This window comes from Symphalangus syndactylus, chromosome 8 (assembly GCF_028878055.3).
Source record: "Symphalangus syndactylus isolate Jambi chromosome 8, NHGRI_mSymSyn1-v2.1_pri, whole genome shotgun sequence".
Taxonomy (NCBI): Eukaryota; Metazoa; Chordata; class Mammalia; order Primates; family Hylobatidae; genus Symphalangus; species Symphalangus syndactylus.
Genome location: NC_072430.2, coordinates 83,941,228 through 83,957,509, shown reverse-complemented (window position 1 = coordinate 83,957,509; position 16,282 = coordinate 83,941,228). Strand labels below are relative to the sequence as shown.

Sequence of the window (16,282 nt, the reverse complement as noted above, 5' to 3'; positions counted from 1 at the left end):
TGCTTGTAAATAGTTCTTTAAAAATAAACCTTCTTCAGACTGCTCCAACTTGAATGTTGTATTTCCTTCCCACTGGGACCCTAACTTATATAGGTGGCCATCTGAAACACTGAGATTTTTGAGTGTCTGTGAATAGTAAAGATTTAAATGATGAAGAACTAGAATAAACAGATACATTATGAAATGTCCATTTTAATGTTTTACCTCATATTTCAAATATCATAAAATTATGGCATGGCATATTAAGTTTAAAAGTAACTTTGAATAAGGATAGTATGCCTTTTCTGGCCCAGAAAGGTCATTTCTTTTGTGATCCATTGACTAATAAAAATTAAAGGAAGAGAGCTCCGAGTTGGTGTGAGTGGTGGGGAAGACTCCAACTGCTCACAGTTCTCTCTGGTAAGGTCCTCAAGATTAGGTACGTTGGGAGGTTAATTGGAGTGCAAAGACCCAGGAATCATCTAATGGCTCACTGGCTACCGCTTTTGTAGCTGGTTTTTAATGAATGCCAAATATGCTTTCAAGGATAGGTGAGAGGCTCTCAGCTGACTACAGCTAAGCAGTTCTCTTCTGGATCCAGGTGTGAATCTTCTTTAGAAGAATTCTCCAGAAAGAATTCAGATTGAAGGCTGATTCTAGATATTTTTCCTCCTTCAGACTGTTTATAGGATTCTTTGTTTTTCTGAGTTAAGACAGAATATATAGTGCCAGGGCTAAAAGGACCACACTTCTGCAAGGAGCAGCAAAGTGCCCCCCCCCCTTTTTTTTGGTTTATAATAACAACTGATATTTAGGCCTGGTTTAATTATTATTGGCTCATATTTTAAGCAAAACTTGTATTTTGAAGGTAGTTTTATATAATTTCCCCTTTCATGATTCTAGTCATGAAAAAATTACAAATTGCTGATTATTTTTCAGAGAAGAGTGAATAGTGCTTGAATATGACAGACTAGAGATATCATGAAGCTTCCAGTATTCTTGTTAGCTATTTTTTGCTTATAGATCTAGCCATATAGATATTTATATATCTGTCTATATATAGCTTTACATCCCAGAGAAGCATGTGCTTTCCTTTCCCGAGGAATCTTGTTTTGGAAATGGCAACATAGCAAGAATTTCCTTTGCAGTTGCAGAGGGGAAGGAGCTGTATGTATTGTAACAACGATACTGGGATGATGTGGAGCAAAGGATAGTAACCACACTTTCCATGTGATTAGAAGTTAGGCGCTCCATGTGTATGAAGATTGTGGTGTGAGGGGTAAAAAGATAAATCTATTGTGTAAGCAGCATTTGCTGTGCAGGCTTTCTTGTTTTGTACAAACTGAAGTACTAGCGTTGTAATCAGTGGTTCATGCTTGGGACATGTGATTAGGGAAGATCCAAGTAATCTTTTGAGTATGTTGTTCTCAGACTGTGGTTTCTTTTAGTCTCCCATAGTTATTTGATCATGGAGAGAAATGTTTATCATTTTATTTGAAAAAAAGGATTTAAAAACAAGCACAGCATTGGAACCTTGATCTGTATAACACAAGAATTCTTAATTCACCTCTGTATTTTAGAGTGAAAGACCTTTTTTCTACACTGGGCCTTGAATAAGGAATATCAGAGATTTATGTTTTTAAAGAATTAATAAATTGTAGGTATATTGTGCACTTAAAATTTTAGTTTCTTTTAGCTGTGATTCTGAAGTAGTATTAAAGTTAATAAAAGATAAAATTTCAATTATAAGGCAACGACTCTGAAAATGCAGCTTATTTTTTTGGTCATTAAATTATAGTGATGATAGAACGTTATTACCTTTCTTCTTTTAAATAATCTTAGTGTTTATATCTGACTCTACTGTTCTCTATGTGTTAGATTCCAAGCCTTATTTTATAACTATAAAAAGCTTTAAAAGGAAAATAGGCTTGATATTTATTGTTGTGTCTAAGTAAGATAATGAGTGTTTTCTTTTAAAACCATGCAAGCACTTTGTTGTGAGGAGTGCAAATATAAAATGCGTAAACTCGAATACCCTCAAAATACCTTTTAGATGAAGCAGTATATTTGGAGGAGGGAAAACCACGGTGAGTCAGCTGTCTCTTCAGGCTTTGCTTTCAAAACAGTTGCTGACTTGTTTAGTGACCTTGGCCATGTTGGTCTTATTCCATTTTAGTTTTCCTTTTGACAAGTGAATTTCTTTCTACTAACCTGCTTTTCCTGAATGTGCTTTAGAAAAGAGATGCTATATAAATACTAATTAACGATAATACTTTCTATGTCAGGAGTGAATTTCAATCTGAAATGAGAACACAATTTGTTGATATTTCTTTTGACCTTGTAATCCTTACCAAAAATATAAAAGAAATAAAATCCAAGCACATCGTAAAGAAGTATGCTAGGGTAAATGATTGATAGTTCATTATCATAGAAATATTATATTCCATATAGTTTCCTTTAAATATTGGCAGCTTGAAATTTGGCTTAGCAAGTTGGCAGCTTGAAAATCCCTGCTTTATTAGTTAGCAAATGATTCTGAGTTTTATCACATTTTATTGTCAGTCTTAGTTTTTAGGTGCCTAGGAATTAAAAGTTATATGCTCAGCTGACCCTTTAATTAGCTCTCATTCTGTCTTACGTGATTTATAGCCTGGTGGCTTACATGTAAAAATGATGTGTGATTTAATGAACTGGAAAGGCAGAATAGGTTCCCACCTCTGATTGTTTAATGCTTTTCTCTGGCTGGTGACTGCGGGAGCTGGGGGCAAGTGAAGCAGCAATGGGATTCCCTCATTCATTTATTGTTACAAGGACAGGAAGGTCCAGTTTGCTGTGATTGTTTGCAAGTATACTTTTGTTTCATTAGAAAACACAAGAACCTTGATTCAGATATCTTGAAAGTTTTTTAAAAGAAATATGAGAGAGGCCTCAGACTCAAATTCTCTTATTTTGCATTTTTATTTTATTGCTCTAAATGCAGATATTCCAGGAGAAGCAATATAGAGTTTAACCTGCAGGGGTTGGCAGTGTTTTAACACTGTGGGTCTATGAAGTCCACAGGTGTTTATGAAATACATTAAACTGAGGATTGGGCTTACAGCAGTGAATAAGAGAGGCAAGATCCCTTCATCAGAGGACAGACAACAAATGGTAAGTAAATGCATAAACATGATAATTTCTCACTGTGTAATGTAGTGAGTATTATGGAAAACAACTTTATGAAATTATTTCGGAAACCTCACATAAGTGGAATCATGCAATATTTGTCTTTTGGTGACTGACTTATTTAACTTAGCTTGATATCCTCAAGGTTCATCCATGTTGTTGCCTATTTCAGAATTTCCTTACATTTTTTAAGGCTAAATAGAATTCCACTGTATATATGTATCACATTTTATTTTTCCATTCACTTATAGGCAATAGTATGTATTATACACTTAACGATTTGTGAAGAGGGTATATCTCATGTGGAGTATTCTTACTACAAAATAATAATCATAATAACAACTTTAAACAAGGTGCTGTGAGACATGTGCCAGAAGTGAGGGGCTAGAGTAGAATTGGTGTCAGAGAAAGCCTACCAAGGGAGTGACACCCCAGCCAGGACCCACATGATATGAAGGATCTAGAGGCAGAACTTCCCAAGCACAGGGCACAGAGAACACCAGTTCCAGGGAAGAACAAGCTTAACAATAATGACAAACAGAAAGAAGGAAGTGGGGATGGGGACTAATGCATAAGGGTTAGAAGAGGTAGGAACTGAGAACTGACAGGGGCGGATAGTGCAGTGGTTGGTATGGCCATAGTAAGGAAGTGTTAGCAAGCGTCCTATTCCTTAGACCTTTGCCATAGTTCTCCTGGCCCCCACCCCACCAACACATCAAAGGTGCTATGGTGCACGTATTTAGCTTATGTGTATTCCATTAGGTCTAGGCCCCACCTGAATAATATGGGCTAGAAAGTTCTAAGGCTGGAACATATAAAAAGTGTCCTATTACCTCAAGGGTTTCCACCTTCCCCTTGCCCAACGTTTTATTTTGAAAAATTACAAATAGATGGAAAAGTTGAAGTTGCTAATCAGCTTAAGGAGATTTTGGGCTGAGACAATGGGGTTTTCTAGATATACAATCATGTCATCTGCAAACAGGGACAATTTGACTTCCTCTTTTCCTAATTGAATATCCGTTATTTCCTTCTCCTGCCTGATTGCCCTGGCCAGAACTTCCAGCACTATGTTGAATAGGAGTGCTGAGAGAGGGCATCCCTGTCTTGTGCCAGATTTCAAAGGGAATGCTTCCAGTTTTTGCCCATTCAGTATGATATTGGCTGTGGGTTTGTCATAGATAGCTCTTATTATTTTGAGATACGTCCCATCAATACCTAATTTATTGAGAGTTTTTAGCATGAAGGGTTGTTGAATTTGTCAAAGGCCTTTTCTGCATCTATTGAGATAATCATGTGGTTTTTGTCTTTGGTTCTGTTTATATGCTGGATTACATTTGTTGATTTGCGTATGTTGAACCAGCCTTGCATCCCAGGGATGAAGCCCACTTGATCATGGTGTATAAGCTTTTTGATGTGCTGCTGGATTCGGTTTGCCAGTATTTTATTGAGGATTTTTGCATCAATGTTCATCAAGGATATTGGTCTGAAATTCTCTTTTTTGGTTGTGTCTCTGCCAGGCTTTGGTATCAGGACGATGCTGGCCTCATAAAATGTGTTAGGGAGGATTCCCTCTTTTTCTATTGATTGGAATAGTTTCAGAAGGAATGGTACCAGTTCCTCCTTGTACCTCTGGTAGAATTCAGCTGTGAATCCATCAGGTCCTGGACTCTTTTTGGTTGGTAAGCTATTGATTATTGCCACAATTTCAGAACCTGTTATTGGTCTATTCAGAGATTCAACTTCTTCTTGGTTTAGTCTTGGGAGGGTGTATTTGTCGAGGAATTTATCCATTTCTTCTAGATTTTCTAGTTTATTTGCGTAGAGGTATTTGTAGTATTCTCTGATGGTAGATTGTATTTCTGTGGGATCGGTGGTGATATCCCCTTTTTCATTTTTTATTGCATCTATTTGATTCTTCTCTCTTTTCTTCATTAGTCTGAAAAGTTGCGTAAACCCTTCACATAGGTTCAACAATTGGAAACAGTTTGCTACTTTTGCTTTATCTCTTTTCTTTCTGTATACACATTTGTTTTTGTTTTTGTTTTGTTTTTCCTAAAGCGTTTCAAAATTAGTTGTAGACATCATGACATTTCACCCTTAAATACTTCAGTGTGTATCCAGTCATGTCCAGGAAATTTAACAATACAATACTTTTATCTACTATCCAGCCTATGCTTACATTTTCCAGATAGTCCCAATTTTGTCCTTTATAGCTCATTTTTCTATTGTCCTATTTCATTAGTCTCCTCTAATTCAGAATAGTCCCCCAGCCTTCTTTGTTCCTTATGATATTGACATTTTTGAAGAGGCAAGCCAATTGCCGTGCAGAGTATCTCTCAATTTTGACGTGTCTGAAGTTTCCTCCTGAGTAGATTTTGGCTAAATGCTTCATGGGTGGTGTTGTGTCCTTCATAGTATATAATACCAGGAGGCTTATGATGTTAGTTTGTTGGTGATATTAAACTTGATTATTTGGTAAAGGTGTATTTGCCAGATTTCCCCATTGTAAAGATATCTTTTTCTCTTTTGCAATCAATAACTAAGATTCTGAATATCTTGTTTTCTGATAGCCTTTCACCTAATGAGGTTAGCATCCACAGGTGCATCTTTCCAGAATCAGTTGTTACTATGATGGTTGTAAAAATGATGACTCTCCATTTCTCTTGTTACCTGTACACTTATTATTTGACTTACTTTCGTAAAGAAAAACTTTCCCCCCGTCTTTCCTTTTAAAATATCAGTATGGACTCAGTAATTTTTAAAAAATTCATTATTTATCACTCACTCCTATCATAATACATTCTGATATTGTAATTGTCCTAAATTTGACTAGTAAGAGCCCCTTCAGGCTGATATTTTTAGTTATTGAGTACTCCCCAAAAGCCACTTTTTTTTGGTCTAGCTTAGAAGGAGGTTCAGACTCACTTTGTACTTTCCCTGCTCAAGACGAGTAATCCCTGATTTCTCCAAAAGATTTTGGCTTCTTCTAATGGGGAATGGTATTTAGAAACCAAAATGTGGGAACTAGCTATGTTTATTACTATGGGGATGTTATTGCTTCCAGGATGGGGGTATCATTGCTGTTAGTACTATTCGGTGCACACACATACATATATAAGATTATGAGTACTTACTGACACCTCTAATTCTAATCCCATACCACAGCATTCTTTTTCTCCTTTCCTCATTCTGTAGCTGTATCTCCTCCCACAGAGAAAACCATGATTCCAATAACATGAATGTATTAATATTTACTTGTTTGTGGCTACAATAATCCTCTCCCTAATTTTAGAATTGGTACACCAATATCAATACCAACAACAAACTCACTGAGTTCAAGATCTCTGCAGTTCTTTTTGTCCTTAGAATATATTTCATTGATGATATAAAGTCATACACTATGTCCAAAAGTTACCTGCATTCTTTTTCTATTTTCTTCTGTATTTATGTTATTTATTGGATATACAATTAGGTTCATTTTTTTCTGAGTGAGTTCAATTTTAGTTTCTCCCATTCTTTCTTATTTAAATTTAACTTTTTAGTATGTAAAACATTAACCTGATTCAAAAGTCAAAAATGTATAAAAAGGCATATTCAGTACTGCGAGGTGTTTTTAAAAAATTAGTCATTTTTAGCTTTAAAATATAATAAGGCAACAGTGTGTATAGTAACCACCAGTGAATAGGACAGCTTTATCAAACGGCATAAGGGGTATCGGTACATTTGTAGAACTCTAAAGGGCCATCCAAATAATAATTCTTCTTGGTTTGATTCTGAATTATTACTTTCTTCTTTAATTGTAAATCTTTTAAATTTATATCTGAGAATTGTATACTAATTTTTAGCAGAATACTGTGTATATGTTTTTATTGTTTTCTTAGGTATACATCGTCTATAGAACAGTGTTTTTCTAGCTACCGCATCTTATTTGTCAGATCTGAAATAGTTTCAAAGAAAACTTAAAAGAACATTTTATTTGTATGGTTTTTCTGTGTATTCTCCTGAAATAGTCAAAATATGGGCACATTTGGGGAAACAAAAACTGAAAATTGAAAAATGTGGTCAAATATTCAATTGTGCCTAAATAAAATTATAACCAAGTATCTGATTGAATACATATACACATATACATACATACATTTATACATATATATACACACATATACATGTACATACACACACTTTTTCTCTGGATGTTTTGTCTCTATATAATAAGGACTATATTAAAAAGTGATATACTTTAAGAAATGTCAAATAATGGGTTGTGCAGATTTTAAAGAAGCTATAAGTTAACCTTGAAAAATATTTTATATAACATTGTTATTTTCACCCCAAAGCAGAGGAATTTCAAATGAATAAAACATGTCTTGTTGAAGGTAATGTCAGCAAAATCACTTCAATTCAGTACGGTTCATTTACTCTTGCAACAAAAATTAATTGCATAATGTGTATTTGGTTAGGTCTTGACTGTTTTCTCTAAGCATATCTTATTTTAATTCTAGGATGCTTTGATTTAGTGTGGAATGTGATGATTATTATAAAATGTATACTTGGCCATTTAAGTTGGTTATTTAAATCATTAGCCTGAAGATCATGCATACCCTGGAATCTCACAGGATGGCTACAGTGTGGATTTGTAAGCTTTTGAAAACGAGGTGGTGGGTTGCTTGACATCTGGATTTGCTTTCTGACTTGGTAGACTAAGGCAAGATGCCTAGAATAGTGCCCTTTCCTTTCCTAAAACCTAATAATTATTTTTGAAAAATCCACAAAACTTGCTTTTATCTAAATTCCACTTTTGAAAGGTTTATATACATTAACTTTTTTTACATGCAAATACTGACCCTGGAAGTGTTAAGCTCCTTTCAGTCGTTTATACTGTAGTCTGATGCATTTTAATCTGATTGCTTTCCTTCTAAATCCTAGAAGAGCTGTAGTGAGACTGCATTTTTAAAGGGAGAAGTGAATCTGTTGTAGCACATAGGGAACTTCAAGGAATATCCTGGAATGGATGCCTAGTGTCCTGGCAAACCAATGTGGGAGGAGGGGGCGAGGGCGTGATAGGAGAAGGAAGATTCCTTTGTAAATACAGCAAAAGGCCAGACTTGTCCAACTCTCATCTTCCTAATCCTGACACAGTTTAATTAATCTGACTGCTGTGCTTGCTACTGAGACTTGTCTATGGAAGGAGGCTCTGCCACATATCCTCAGACCCACAGCTGGATGTTATATGCGGGCAGTCTTGCCTAAATTGAAATGAAACTCCATACGCTGTCATACTTTGTTCATGCCTTATGCCTGAACTATTTTCTTTCTGTCACGAGAATTAATAATCTTCAAACTTCCAAATGCATGAATCAGAAAAATAGCAGGGAGTCAGAGATTTTCTCTATCAGTCTCTTTATGAGTCCATAAATTGAGATCTCAAGAGACAGATGTGCTTGGCACAGGAGTGGCAGGGCTTGGACTACAATAATGGCCTACCCACTCCTGATCCAGGGCTTGGACCCTTTGCCCAAATACCCAGTACTTGCTACTACTGACTGACTTTCCCTTCTTCTCTTGGAAAAAGCATTTAAGCAAACTTATGGGCCCATGAGAGCACTGGTATCTGCTTGCAAGGAAGTTTACTTCTGGAAAATTAGAGATTATATTTTCATTTGATGCACGTATTTCCAAGTGTATGTATTTCTAAAGATAGATTTTTTAAAAACAAAAAAATTTTAATTTAGATGATAAGCAGATTTTTACCTTTTTTTTTTTTTTCAAAGGAACTTGATCCAGTAAGTTTTGGCATCTTAAGTGGAAATGTTCATGCAGTTTTGCTGGATCTTTGCTATGGCAGTAAAATGCAATACAGCACTGTGGTTAAGAGTGCAGAATGCAGTCAGTCAGCCTGCTAACTATTTACTGGCTATGTGAATTGGAGAAAGCTCCTGTTTCCTTAGAAAACAAGGATACCTACCTCATAAGGTTATGTGAGGGTTAAATTAGTGTTTAAAATTTGCAGCACAATACCTGGCACTTCGTAAATGCATAGGAACTATTATCTATCATCATTATTATCATAATTATTACTACTGATACTGTCTGGAAAAGGAAGTCCATACAATCCAGGCATTTTTAGTTCAGGATTCATGTGCAACTCCTCTGTTTCCCATTTCATAAGTATTACAAATATTTTTACATATCTTTAACTGCCTGAAAATAAAAAATAAAATTAATAGACTTTATTTTTAAGAGAAATTTCAGATTTGCAGAAAAATTGAGCAGAAAGTATAGAGAGTTCTTCTGTACTCCCTCTTTTCCCCTCAGTTTCCCTTATTGTTGGCAACTTGCATTGGTATGATCCATTTGTTATAGTTGTTGACCCAATGTTGATGCATTATTATTAACTAAAGGCCCTTGTTTGCATTAATGTTCACTCTTTGTGTTGTACAGTCTATGGATTTTGCGAGATACATATTGTCATGTGTATACCATTACAATATCCTACTGAAGAGTTTCACTGCCCCAAAATTCCTGTGTTCCACCTATTCATCTCTGCCTCCCCATCCACCGGAAACCACTGATCTTTTATTGTCTCTCTCGTTTTGCCTTTTCCAGAATGTAATATAGTTTGAATCACAGAGTGCATAGCCTTCTCAGATGGGTGTTTTTACTTAGTAATATGCATTCAAAGTCCCGCTAAGTCTTTTGTGGCTTGACAGCTCATTTCTTTTTATTGCTGAATAATATTACATTGGATTTACATTTTATCTATTCACCTTTTGAAGGACATCTAGGTTGTTTTCAAGTTTGGGCAATTCTGAATAAAACCTCTATAATCATTTTTTATGATTTTAGGGTTTTGTATGGACATAAATTATCAACTCATTTAAGTAAATATCCAGGAGTGCAATTGCTGGATCCCATGGTAAGACAATGCTTGGCTTTGTAAGAAACTGCCAACTATTTTTCAAAGTGCCTGAACCATTTTGCATCTCCACAGCAATCAATGAGAGTTTCTGTTTCTCCACATCCTTACCAGCATATAGTGTGGTCAGTTTTTTAGCCATCCTAACAGAATTTTATTCATAGCTATTCTAATAGGTATGTAGTGGTATCTCTTTGTTGTTTTAATTTGCATCTCCCCAGTGACATGATACAGAGTATTTCAATATGCCTATCATCTGCATATCTTCTTTGGTGAGGTGCCTATGCAGATCATTTTGCTCTTTTTCAGTTGGGCTCTTTTGTTGAGTGTTTAAGAGTTTTTTATATTTTGGATACAAGTTCTTTATCACATATATGTTTTGCTGATATTTTCTTCCAATCTCTGGTTTGTCTTTTCTTTCTCTTAAAAATATCTTCTCAGAGCCAAAGTTTTAAATTTCAGTAAAGTTTCTTCTATCATTATTTTTCTTTCATGGATTGTGCTTTTGGTGTTGCATCTAAAAAGTCATATCCAGGCCAGGCACGGTGGCTCACGCCTGTAATCCCAGCTCTTTGGGAGGCTGAGGCGGGTGGATCACGAGGTCAGGAGATCCAGACCATCCTGGCTAACACGGTGAAACCCTGTCTCTACTAAAAATACAAAAAATTAGCCGGGCGTGGTGGCAGGCGCCTGTAGTCCCAGCTACTTGGGAGGCTGAGGCAGGAGAATGGCCTGAATCCAGGAGGTGGAGCTCGTAGTGAGCTGAGATAGCACCACTACACTCCAGCCTGGGCGACAGAGCAAGACTCTGTCTCAAAAAAAAAAAAAAAAAAAAAAAAAGTCATATCCAAACCCAAGGTTACCTAGATTTTCCGCCATGTTATCTTCTAGAAGTTTTAGAGTTTTGTGATTTACATTTACTTCTATGATCAATTTTGAGTTAATTTTTGTTAAAGGTGTAAGGTCAATGTCTAGATTATTATTAATATTTTTGTATATGTATGTACAGTTGTTTAATTTTCACTCTGGTAAGTGAATTACCATTATTCTTGGATATATTTATAGGAAGACACTTTAATCACTGAAGACCTAGGGGAATATTAATTGTTTTTCAGCTAATAGTCTCTTCACTATGAAGAGAAATATTATTAGAACATAAAATTGTTTTCTCAGTGAGGTATTTTGACATTTGGTCTTTTACTGTATTTTGGGACGATTTGGAAAGACTAGAATGGTGTGTATGATTTGGAGCTGGTTGTACTCCTTAATTAAAATGTTTGGTACTGCTCTTGTTTAAATAGTTGTGCTCTCTTAAAACTTTTTTTTTTTTTAATCCATCCCATCCTTTGAGTTACTGGTTTGGAAGATTGTTAAAATGAACCTGGCTTCCTTTCTTTTCTTTTTCTCTTCTTCTTTGTTTCTCATTCTCTTTCTTTCTTTTTAAATCACTGTACTTGACTAACAAACCTTAACATCTGCTGACATTGTTGATCCTAGGAATAAAAATGTGAGATGATCTCTGGAAATATTTCTAGGCACAGAGCCCAGGCGATCCATAAAACCCATATATTTCAAATCATGCCAGTTTTGTGAAATATTTTCAGAAATACAGTTGCCAGTGATTTGGTTACATAGTCCTGTTTAAAGAAAAGATTTTAAAGTTCTTGAGGTGATTTGTAATTTTCATACTCTCAACCTTCATGAAAACCAGGAGCCTTTTCTTATCCAAATCTTCCCTTTTAGATTGTCTTGGTATTCTTTTTTCCAATAATGTAGCCACTCACATTATGATGGTTTGCTTAGTATTAAGTCAAATCATCTGAAAGAAAAAGTGAATAAAGGATTTATTTTTAAAAAAAAATTTACTTAAGCTACAAAGCAGAAATGAGGTCATGTTTTCAAATACAGGCCATTTTCACTAAATATTGTGTGAAATATGGTGGGCTCATGGTGAAGGAATTAACGGACAATTTAATGATTAGCATTTGGATTTTGTTTAGCTGTCCTTTGTAGGATGTATTTTTACCTCTTATCCTATTATATAGTTTCCCACATATCATCATCTCACACTTGCCCTCTGTTTAAAAGTATTGACATTACAAAAAATAAATAAGGTAGACCCAGCAATTCCATAGGCATATATACCTATGTTCCACCAAACACAAGAATGTTCATAGCAGCATCATTTATAACACCCTCAACTGAAAAATACTCAAATATCAATTGATAATAGACTAGATAAATACATGATATATTCATAAAAATACAATACATAAATGAAAACAAATAGTTTCCAGTTATATCCAACAACACAGACAAAACTCACAAAAGAATAAATTCTACATAACTGCATTTATAGGAAGTTTAAAAACAGGCAAATATAACCCATGGTATCAAAAGTCAGGGTAGTGGTTACTCTTGAGGCAGGTAATGATTATAAGGGGGTATGAGAAGGCATCTGGGGTTTTGGTAATCTTGTCGATCTTAATGCTAGCTACATGGGACACGTTCACTTTGTGACAATTCATAGGCTCTATGACGTTTGCTTGTATGCACGTATGTTATGTTTTAACAGCATGCTGGAAGAAAGACAATGTTTACATCAACATTGGCTTCAGTGAATAGGGAGCAGTTAATAATAGGAACCTAGGAAATGTGGAGCAGTTCTGATTGTAAGAGATGTGTGAGGTTTATTTTTTAAAGATTATTTAACGTTATTTAAATTATTATTTACGTTTTGCATTTGAGAATTATATTTTTCAAATAAATAATTATTTATATTTACATAAATATAAAACACAGATTTCCCACTGCTAGAAATAATCATTTCATTAAAATGGTATTTGTGTTGTTATGAAATCAGCTATCAGATATTTGAATTAATAGAAGAGAGATCCTTGCTTAAAAGTCTTTTGTGACTTGTTGCTCACGGGACAGAATTCTGATTTCCTGGGGAAGCATAGAAGGCCCAAGGTGATCTGGATTCTCCCCAACTCTATTTGCCCCCTCTTCCCCACCCCTCATCACACTGTCTCCAAAATACCCAGCTTCTTGCAGCTCCTTGGACATTGGTTTTTCCACACAAACTAGTCTTTGCTCTAGCTGCTCCTTCTCCCCTGCATGCCTATCATATTTACATATTTCTGACTAATGTATTTCTAGTGCTTAATAAAGTATCTGGTACTTGATGGGATGTCAGTTAATTGAAGACAGCTTGAAGACTCTATCGGTCTCTTATAGTGTACTGTATCATCTTAAATTCTTAGATAATTTTGTGTCTCTTTGTTAGGTTTAAGACACTCAGTATAGTGTGAGTTTCCAGTTTGTCTTTATTCTACTGTAGTATTTAGACCATGCTAGGAACTTAAGTGTGGAATGGAGAAAAGATTTGAAGTTTTGAATTGATACAGAAACCGGAGTCAACTAGATTTGTCTTTGATGTATGCCTTATAAATTTTTAGCTTCAAATTTACCTTTCTTATTGCATTATTTATAGATGCAAAAGCAGTTGGTATTTATTTTTAGTATATGTTTTGTGGGTAGGTGCTAGGCAGTGAGAGAAATTCAGGCAAGTTAAAGAATTTTTTTCTGAATAATTTACAAAGCAAATTAAAAAAAGAATAAAATAAAACCTACCTGTTCATTTTAGGTCCATTTAGATCTATTGTGTGTATTGTGGAGAAATATCTTGCTACTGACCCCTTGCTTTAAGGGAGAGTGCTGCATAGTTTAAAGGTGCCTATTGAGAATATTTTCGCTTCTCTGCAGGACTATCAATAGCGTTCTTTGCTTCATAGAGATGGATGGGGCTGGGGTAAGTGGTGTCTGAGTATTCTAAAAGGAATGAAATCAGTCATCAAGTGAGAGTTAGAATAGTGTCTTTTCATTGTTAACAAGCCAGCCTTCTACCTCTATCCCTGAAGAAAACTCATGAGTGCATCAAAACTCTTGCATGTTTTGTTGTTGTTTTATTTGTGGCTTTATAGAGTTGTATCAAGAAACAAAGCACTATCAGTCTTTGTTAAAATACTCCTCCCCTTCCTGATACCTTTCGAAAAATTTCTTCCTTGTCTATTTAAACATTGAACTCCATTCTTGTTTGACAATTCCAAACCCTAAACTCTCTTGTATGTGAGGGTAGTAGCTGAATTTTTGACAGCTGTTTTTCATAATTTGGTAACTTATTTACCTATTCTTTTCTAATTTTAGGCTCTCATTTGCTGGTCAGGTGGCTCACAGAGGTCATGTAAAAAGGAGGATAAAAGAGGTGTTAAAAAGGAGGATACCCAAAATTTAGTGTCAATAAAGCTGCCGAGCTGAGGGTGGGGTGGCATCAGAATACTGACAGTGATTCCTAGAATCACTGGAGAACAGAGATGGGGGGGCAATCCTGAAGTGGTAAACGGGAAGAAAGTTGGGGTTTGCAGATGGTGGAAGCCATGAGTTAAGGAAGGGAGGAGTCGTTGTCATCAATGGTATTTTACTCCCTCACTTCCTTGAAAATGGCGTCCTATTTCAGAGACTCATAGTGAAGCAAGACTTGACAACACTAATGAAATTGCAAGAGGCAGAAAGGCCCATTCCCAGATGGCTTGGTGAGTCATCTTGTGGGGACTTCTGCTTTAAAACATCATTACTCCTTAACTGATAAAGCCTAGGCACAGCTAACTAATCTGAGCTTCAAGATAACCTTTGAAGTAATTTGGGAAAGAGGAAATGAGATGCTTTTAAAGCCTGCCTTTAAACTGTTAAAATAGCGGGGGGGGGGGGGGGGGGGGGGGGGGGGGAGGTTATTTTGTTAATCTTTATTCTTTAGAAGGAGAAGAATTGTGTTTTTGTAGTAACACATTTTAGACTATCAAAAAAGAAGTGCTTTGACCACAGCTCAAAACCACCAAGTATTTATTTTTACACTAACTTTAGATTGAGTGAATTTAAAATTTATTTTGATATCTGTCACTTGAAAATTAAAAAACAAAACAAAACAGGAAATGGTGAATAGATAGCCATTGGGAACTGGACTGACTTTGCTTTTGTAAATGGGGGATTAGGATTCATCTGTCCTATAAAGGACACACAGCATTTAGATTAGACATAATCTGATTGTATTGTAATACAAAGGCCATTCAAGTCAGTTCAGTGTTCAGGGTCTGTAAACACCATATGACCACTGATTGGTCCAGGGAAGAGTATTAACAGAAAGATAATAATGAGTTTTAATCCAAATCCCTAAAGCACAACAGCTGTGGCTTCAAATGAATTTTCTTTCATACGTTAGAAGCAGTGCTGTGTTTCTTACAACATGATAAATTGAACTATTTCTTTGCTCACACAAAGAGTATGCCTATTTAACTTCACTTTTATTTGATTAGGTACTTCCCTTGTCTCAAATTTCTTTAAGAATATGATATACATGTTGCCAAATGTTTTTTTTTTTTTTTTTAAATCAGACTACCCACATAAGAGCAAAGCATAAACCAGGCATCTCCTCGGCAAACTAGCTTAAATGGCCATCCTGTTTAAAAGTTGTATTTTTAACTTTTAAAAAATTCTCCAATAAAATGATGAAGTCACACTTAAGATATTAGGGAACCATATGCCCTTCCATATGTGTTCAAAATATATGGTGCTTTGGAAATGAAAAAACAAAAACAAAATTAAACAAAACAAACACAGACCTATGTTCACAATGAGTATTTAAAATGCCAAGTTTATTTAAATATTATTCATAAATTTTATTTTCTTCTTGTCATTTTGAAATGTATTGCATTAGGAAGCATTTATTCTCTGTATTTTTATGTTTTACTAATGTCATTATTCATATTGCCCCTACTGTATAGTGAATGCTATGCTGTTCTGTGTAGGATATTATAAAACATAAAAAGTACAGAAGAGTCACAATCTGATAAATGTCAAAGATTTACTTTTGTAGTTAATATTTGTTGTCTGACTCCCAAGCACCCTTTCTCTTTCTAAAGTACAGTGCCCCAAATTTTCTGAGCAATTTGGGTAACATAGACTTCTCTTCCAGCTCCAAAAGGGCTCTCATTGGTTTGAGCATCAGTGTGCCCCATCCCTTTAGCCACAGTGATATCTTTTTAGTGATGGTCACATGGACCAGACATGCACAACTGGACTAGATACTAGCATTTTAATAGAGCTGCTGCAAAAACAGGCTCTGACTTTCCTGCTGGAAGTAGTTGAACTTGTACCCTTAGGATG

At 35.4% G+C, this 16,282-nt stretch overlaps 1 protein-coding gene across 1 annotated transcript in view; it reads left to right on the top strand.

The window, feature by feature from the left end:
- The first annotated feature begins 3,110 nt into the window (after positions 1 to 3,110).
- ZNF385B (zinc finger protein 385B) overlaps positions 3,111 to 16,282 on the top strand; it is a 407,440-nt gene continuing 394,268 nt past the window's right edge. Inside the window, exon 1 of the mRNA XM_055289890.2 lies at positions 3,111 to 3,129. The gene's annotated coding sequence lies outside the window, so the exon portion shown is untranslated. The remainder of the gene's footprint in view (positions 3,130 to 16,282) is intronic.